Below are 7,943 nucleotides of genomic sequence, written 5' to 3'. Positions count from 1 at the left end.
TCATATGGAATTGAAATTTTGCACATTGATTCTAGACACTTTGAAGTTTATCTTGGCTTTGGTTTGAGACATTTATCATATGTAGATTCTGTTTTAGGCTTGTGTGAAGTTGATGCATGAAATTGATCCCTAATTGAGCTTGTTTGTGCTTACCTTGCCTTATAGAATTTAATTGCCTTGCTTCCACTTGTCCAAATGACTTGAATTTTGGTATGATGATCATGTGATGTGTGCTGTTTAGCCATGATGTTTCTGGAGATTTATTGATTTATTTTTGAGTTAGTTTGGATTGATTCATTCTGTTTGGTCCAATGAGCTTTGAACTCTCATGCTTCACCATATTTGGATTGTGAAATAATTTTGGTGCATGATATGAACATGGGACCTTTTGGATGATGTTTTAATTTGATTGAACTTGATTATTGTCAATTTTCATGTTCTGTTTTGAATTATTTCTCCCTCTTTGACCCTAGGCCTTGTCCTAGGGGTTTGCTTATGTTTGAGTTGTGTTTTCAGGACAAAGAGCATATGGCTATGAGGGAAATGATTCACTTGCTTGAGTTGACTAATTGGTCAATGTTGAACTAATCTTGAGTTTGTTTTGTAGGTGGCTTCTAAGTCATTTGAGTTGAGCTTGTGCTTTGCTTTGATGCATTGCTTGTTGTCTGTTTGTACAGTTAACTGTTGACTTTTAGTTTGTCTGTTTGACTGTTTGAGTTGTGTACTGACTGAGTTAGATTGTTTTCAGGTACATTAGTTGCTATAGTTCATTTTGAACTTGCTTTTGCTGTTGCTTGGTTGCTTAACCAATTGAGGTATAACTCACTGACTTCATGTAGTCTGGAAGACCTGTCCTGTTACTTGGGCAGGCACCTGTCTGAAGTCCTCCTTAAGAGGCAATGCTTGTGTTTGTTTATGTTTGTGCCAAGCAGGAAAAGACCTTGAATAAGGCAATTGGCAGATAAAAGAGATGTGCAATCCATCTCCTGCTATTCAGTTGAGTCATCCCTTTGCTCACACACCTTGTGTGATGCATTGTGGATATTAACCCAAGATCCTTGTTGAGTCAGTCATAAGTGTAGAAGGGTTCCCACTTTCTGAACCCACACTTTCCTTTGTCTGAAGCTCTCCCAGGCCAGGGATAAGAGCTGTGAGGCACACCCCTCACTTCCCATTTCATCTGCTTCACCCTAACTCTCAATGTTAGGGTTAAGAGCTAACATCACCCTGATACAGTTGGCTTGCTTTTGCAGCCTAACCCTTGTGTGAGCCCACTTTGTCTGTATATAGTGTGTGCTAATTGTGTATGTTTGCCTTGTTGTGCTTGTATGCTTTGCTTTGCCTGTTTAGGATTAGCTTGCTGCCTGTGCAAGTTAGATAGAAAATTCAACCTAGGACCATTGTGGAATACATGATAACTATTAGGCTCGAGTCAGTCTCCCTTCTAGTTTGTCATTTCCCAGTCTCTGGTTAGGAGAAAGTTTCTCCCCTGTTAAGGGGAACTACGTTGCCCTGATCCTCATACCAGATGAGGTACGTAGGCAGGAGGTCGTACGAGATCTCTCCGGGCACCCTTTTTCTTTTTTGTGTGTGTTTTCTTGACAGTTGCTAGGCTCGAGTGCCAGACTCCTTAGTAACTTGTTGTTTGTTATCCTTCTTGTGTGAGTTAGGAGATGGATGTAAGCCCAGCGATTGGCATTCCGTATCCTTTTGTTGTGTGCTTGGTGTCCGATATAAGTCCAGCAATTGGCATTCGGTTTCCAGTGTGGGTTTGTTTGGTTCGGAGTCTGATGTAAGTCCAGCGATTGGCATTCAGTTTCCATGTTTGCCTGTTTGTGTGTGTTTTGTTTCGGCGTGCGTGAGCCGAACTACGGTAGCTCTGATTCTCATTCCAGATGAGATACGTAGGCATAGGATGCGATATCCTAGCGAGCCCTTCCCCTCTTCTTCCACCTGTGTGTGTGTGTGTGTGCATTTGTTTGTGAGCAGTTTAGCAACCTTATTCTTTCCTTCTGAGCATGGATCCCGTCGAGTACGACGGATGCGTAGGGGTGCTAATACCTTCCCTTCGCATAACCGACTCTCGATCCCATCTCTTTGGTCGCGAGACCATGTCTTTTCCAGGTTTACTTCGAGCGTTTCCTTTCCCTCTTTTGGGATAAATAACGCACGGTGGCGGCTCTGTGTTGTTTTGTTTTAGCCCGCCGGTTATTTTTCGCGGATGCAACATCATGGTAGAACATATATGCATAAGATGATGAAAGTTGAAGTGTCCCTTGAGGAATTTGATTAATTTATGAGGAAGCTTGTTGAAGAAGTTACTTAAGATACCCAGACAAACTAGGGTTTCCAATGCAAACCAATTCCAAACTCTTGAAGAGTATTTGATCGAAATAACATGTAAAGATCATTGGGACCCATATATGATGCTTAGATCCATTTTGGATCATTCATTGGTTGTGCTCTTAGCAGTCAGGGTCTTAAACCCTAGATGTGAACTTGATAGATCAAGGGTGATCATGCCCTACCTACAAAAGAGTTAGGCAAATACAAAGACATATTTTTGGTATTTTGGTTAGTAAAATGAAAATATACAAGTATGATACAATCACATGGTGATTGGTGATCTCTCCCAAAACAAACCCAAGAGGGGTAAGGAGGATGCCAAGGTATGATCCCAATGGTAATGCATATGATGAAATTACATGAGGGATCTTAGGGTCAAAATTGGGGTCTTATAGTAGTTCCTTAAGATTTATTGATGGTTTCTTAGGATCAAGCATATGGTCAGGAGTTAGTACCAAGCATCCATGAAGGTTGCCATCCATGAAGGGTGTCATGGATTTAAAACTACCATCCCCCATTATAGGTGTTAAGGGTAGTTTAATCATTTTGGTGAGCATTTCTTGGTCTTGGTCTAGTTCTCTTATGCATTCATCGATGGCACAACATGAGTCATCTATGGCGGGTGCCATTAGAAATTTGGATAGTATAAGTTCTACTTTTTCATCCCTTACCTCGAAATTCATTTTTCCTTTTTTGATATCTATTATTGCTCCAACTGTTGATAAGAAGGGTCTATCTAGAAGGATAGGGATTTCGTCGCCTTCTTTAATGTCGATAACAACGAAATTGGTTGGAATATAAAGTTGTCCAATCCTAACTGAAATATATTATAATATACCTATTAGATATTTAACCAATCGATCATCCAGTTGAAAGGACTGTTGGTGTAAGCCCTAGAGACCAATACTTTTGGTACTTGATTCGAATAATAAAAGGCTTTTCTTTATTATGGTTGATTAATAAAGTCCCTGGAATAGATAGTCCGTTTAATGTATTAAGTGTGACTTAATCATGAGAACACATTAAACATAAGGACACTATTCTTAAAGTATCCGTAGTCGAGCTTTAGTGTGAAGTGGGATAACATTAAAGCATTAAGACTATTATGTTTGTAGACTGATGATCACATCTCATGGATCATGGATAAAGAGTTATGAAGTCTTAAACATAGGTATGAATATTAGGAGTAATATTTATACCGGATTGACCCGCTATGAGAATACTATATAGAAAGTTATGCAAAGTGTCATAAGTTATTCTCATGGTGATAATGGTGTATACCACTCTTCGACCTGAAACCACTATGGACCCTAGATGTAGAGTCGAGTGCTTTATTGCTGATCCAACGTTGTCCGTAACTGGATAACCATAAAGACAGTTGATGGGTACTCCACGAAGCATGCTGAGGGACATGAGTGACCTAGATGGAATTTTCCCATCCTGCATAACATGATAAATGTCTATGGGCCCAATATTGAACTGGACAAGGATGACACGGTTTATGCCTTGTGTTCAATATAGACATAAGGGCAAAAGGGTAATTATACACATAAGTATTATCACAGAAGGAATTGTCAGATCACATGACATTTTCGTGTCTTGGGTAGCAGTGATGTGTTGCTAGATACCGCTCACTGTTTATTATGTTAAATGCGTGATTTAATATAATTGCCAACGTCACGAAAACCTACAGGGTCACACACAAAGGGAGGATTGATGAGAGATAGAGTAACTAAGGAATACCGTAAGGTACGGTGCCCTTAAGTGAATTATAGAACATCGTAAGGTACGGTGTACTTGAGTAGAATACGAAATATGGTAAGGTACCATGGGCTTAAGTGATTTTGGGCATATTATAAGATATGGGCCAAAATACACTTAAGTGGGCCTTTTAGCTTGAAGCCCACACAAGTGGTTCTATAAATAGAACCCTTGTGCAGAAGCATTCATTGCGGTTGCATTATTTTCGTTTTCTCTCTCTCTCTCTCTCTCTCTCTCTCTCTCTCTCTCTCTCTCTCTCTCTCTCACTCAAAGCCTTCATTCATACCAGCTAGCACTGAGATTAAAGGAATCCGTTCGTGTGGACTGAGTAGAGACGTTGTCATCGTTCAACGTTCGTGATCGCTCCGTGGATCTGCATCAAAGGTTTTGATCGTCACAAGAGATCTGCACCAAAGGTTTCAATCGTCACAAGAGGTAAATATTCTATCACTGATCATGACCATTCGTAAGGATCTCTAAAGGAGAAAATTTTAATTTCCGCTGCGTTTTGGATCGCAATTCTCCTTCAAGGACATCCTAGTTGGTTGCGTGTCTCCGAGGTTTAATCTATTACAAACAGCTAAAGGAATCAAGCTCACGCTGGCTCCTAAATCCAGTAGTGCTTTATCAATGACATGATTTCTTAGAATACAAGGTATAGAAAAACTTTCAAGGTCTTTCTCCTTTTTGGCTAGTTTATTTTCAGCGGTTGAATTGCACTCTAAAGATTTAGGATCATCAAGCTTACGTTTGTTGGTTAAGATGTCTTGTATAAATTTAGCATACGATGGTATTTGGGTGATAGTTTCGGTGAAGGGAATCTCTACGTAGATTTTCTCAATCACTTTCACAAACCTTTTATATTGGTTATCTAGTTTGGTTTGTTTAAGTCTTTGCGGATATGGAATCGGTGATTTATAAGGAGGGGGTGGTATGTAAACTTGGTTGTCTTTTACCTCTTCCTTATTTTTAACTTCGTCCTCTCTTTGTTTTTCAGATTTTATAGGTTCCTATGATGCTTGTTTCTCTGGTGTGGCCACACCATCCTTCTTGGATGACTCAGGTTTCTTCAACCTAGGATCTACAGGTTCATTGTATGTAGTTCCATTTCGTAGGGACATAACGTTAGCATGTTCCTTGGGGTTAGGTTGAGGTTGTCCAGGAAATGATCTTCCTAGCGTAGCCTGAGCAGCTTGTTGTTGAGCCACTTGAGAGATTTGGGTTTCAAGCATCTTATTATGGGTTACCATATAATCGACCTTGGCGCCTAATTATGTAATCAACTAATTTATATGAACATTTTGGTTATGAGTTCTTTATTTTGTTGAGTTTGAGATGAAATGAAGTTTTCCATAATTTTCTCAAGGTTGGATTTCTGAGGAGCAACTTATATAGGATGTGTTGGTCTTTGAGCTTGGAAACCTGATGGTCTTTGAGGTATAGAGTTTTGAGTAGGGTTACTATTTTTATAAGAAAAATTCAGGTGATTCCTTTATCCAGGGTTATAGGTGTTTGAATAAGGGTTTCCTTGGGCTTAATTTACCTTATCTGGGTTTGAAAGATCGCATTCAGCAGTTATGTGTCCTTGGGTTCCACAAATTTCGCATCCAAGTTGTATCACAGCTATGTTAGTTGTAGGGTTAATAATTAAGCTTTCAAATTTTGTGCTAGGGTGTTCATCTGGGCTTTCATATGGTCTAGGCAACTAACTTCGTGCATACCTCCCTTTGTTTCTTTCTTCTCTACTGATGTTCGTTCCGTCCCCCATTGGTAATGGTTTTGTGCCATATCTTTAATGAGAGTGCATGCTTCGGGGTATGGTTTATTCATCAGTGTGCCACCGGCGGCATCGTCAATGGTTATCTTCGTGTTATAGAGAAGTTCCTTATAAAAGGTATGAATAATCAGCCATTGTTCTAAACCGTGGTGTGGACAAGCTCATAATAGTTCTTTATATCTCTCCCAAGCGTCAAAAAGTGATTCACCATCATTATGGGTAAATCTGGTTATTTGGTTTCGTAGGACAACAGTCTTACTTGGTGGAAAATATCTAGCAAGGAAGAATTTCTTCAGGTTTGGCCAAGTAGTGATAGAATTTGCTGGAAGGGAATCTAGCCACAATCTTGCTCTATCTCTAAGGCAAAATACAAATAAGCGTAAATATATCGCCCCAGGGGAAGCATTATTGGTTTTTAATGTGTCGGCTAGTTGAATGAAAACTTTTAAGTTTTGGTTCGGGTTCTCAGTTGGGAGACCAGTGAACTGGTTTTGTTACACTATTTGTAACAACACGGGTTTCAATTCAAAGTTGTTAGATGTGATTGCAGGGTTAACAATACTTGAATGAGGTTCTTCATTAGAGGGTAGAGAAAAGTCTTTAAGTGGTTTTTGGTTTTGTTCTTCTGCCATTGCTCTTCTGATTCATCGAAAAAAAAGTCGAGCGCATGTGTATCTTTATGGTTCTTCTGTTGGATCATCTAAAGTTCCGGTACTGCGAGTTCTTCGTATTGACCGGTAAGGTTTTATCCTTATTCTAGACGGTGTAACTACAGGGTACGAAATTTGATGTAATTGGTCCCCGGAAACGGCGCCAAATACTTGATGAGTGTTTTCCTCAAGTATACAGAGTACGTCAGAGTAATGTTAAAGATTATCGATCCCACATAGACAAAACATCAATCTATCGTTAACTGTTGTTACGATATTTATCTAAGGCAATATCAAGAATGTTTGGAACGAAACAGAATGAAAATAATAATGTTTAAATGAATCCAAAGATGTAATATTGGAACGCGGATCACATCAATCAATAATACTCTTATCATCTCTAATTAGAACTACCTATGGGGAAATGTTTTCTTCCTTTAAAAAGATTTAATTAAAAAGGAATCGTCACTTTTGATTTTTTGGAACCAGACTTTATCTTTAATCTATACCAACCGTTCACACTGCACCGGTCATGTCTTGCGATAAAGTAGAAAGTCCTTTTGTATGTAATCACCTCTTTAACCCAGTTGAAAAGTAATTTTTATTGAAAACTTTAACTTAAAAGGGTTTCTGGCATATGCTCAAGCAACCGATTCTAAACCTATAAACATGTCCGAGAATAGTTTAAAAACCTCCTTCTAGTCATATTAAACTTTCCTAATTAATTAACAAAGTGCTTCCGTTGTTTTTATTAATAAAAAACTAACCAATTTTTTCTTAAGTGTCAGACGACTTTCGATCTTATCCGACTTAGTCATGGTACTATTTTCGTAGTAACCGATCAAATGAATCACAGAAAAATTGTATTAAAGTCAAAACAGCCCCAAAAGCACTCTTACAGAGACAACATATGAAGTACCACTGAATCGAAGGTCCTCACATTCCAGCACTAATGGCTTAGCTGGACATGGTTACGGTAAATGATGAAACATATAATTGAAAAGTAAGGTATGACATATTAAAGTGATACGTGTGTGATTGAGTTTGAACAAGAACTTATAAATAAATGTAGAGCTTTGAAAATAGATTTTTGCACGAAAAGTAACAAGCGGGAAGTAAAATAAATCAAAATAAAATGATGCCAAAAAATAAATTAAGTAAAGCGGTGCGAGGAAATAAAAGAAAGTAACGTGATGCGGGAAAATAAATCAAATTAAAGCAATGCGGTAAAGTAAATTAAGTAAAGTGATCCGGTAAAGTAAAGTAAGTAAAGTAAGTAAAGCGATGCGGAGAGTTGAATTTGGTACAATTGAAATGTAAATGGCGGCAAGATTAAATGTTACGACTATGATGCTCCAAACTTAATAACAACAATGGTGCGATAACCCCTCGATATGACGAATTATCGC

The 7,943-nt window shown here is 38.5% G+C and overlaps 1 non-coding gene across 1 annotated transcript; it reads left to right on the top strand.

Annotated features, from left to right (window-relative positions):
- The first annotated feature begins 6,026 nt into the window (after positions 1-6,026).
- On the top strand, positions 6,027-6,132 carry LOC127134090 (small nucleolar RNA R71). The gene has a single exon (XR_007807861.1). It is a non-coding gene; the product is annotated as a small nucleolar RNA R71 (small nucleolar RNA).
- The last annotated feature ends 1,811 nt before the right edge of the window (positions 6,133-7,943 follow it).

The sequence above is a fragment of the Lathyrus oleraceus genome, chromosome 3 (genome assembly GCF_024323335.1).
Source record: "Lathyrus oleraceus cultivar Zhongwan6 chromosome 3, CAAS_Psat_ZW6_1.0, whole genome shotgun sequence".
Taxonomy (NCBI): Eukaryota; Viridiplantae; Streptophyta; class Magnoliopsida; order Fabales; family Fabaceae; genus Lathyrus; species Lathyrus oleraceus.
This window is presented reverse-complemented; position numbering and strand designations above follow the sequence as displayed.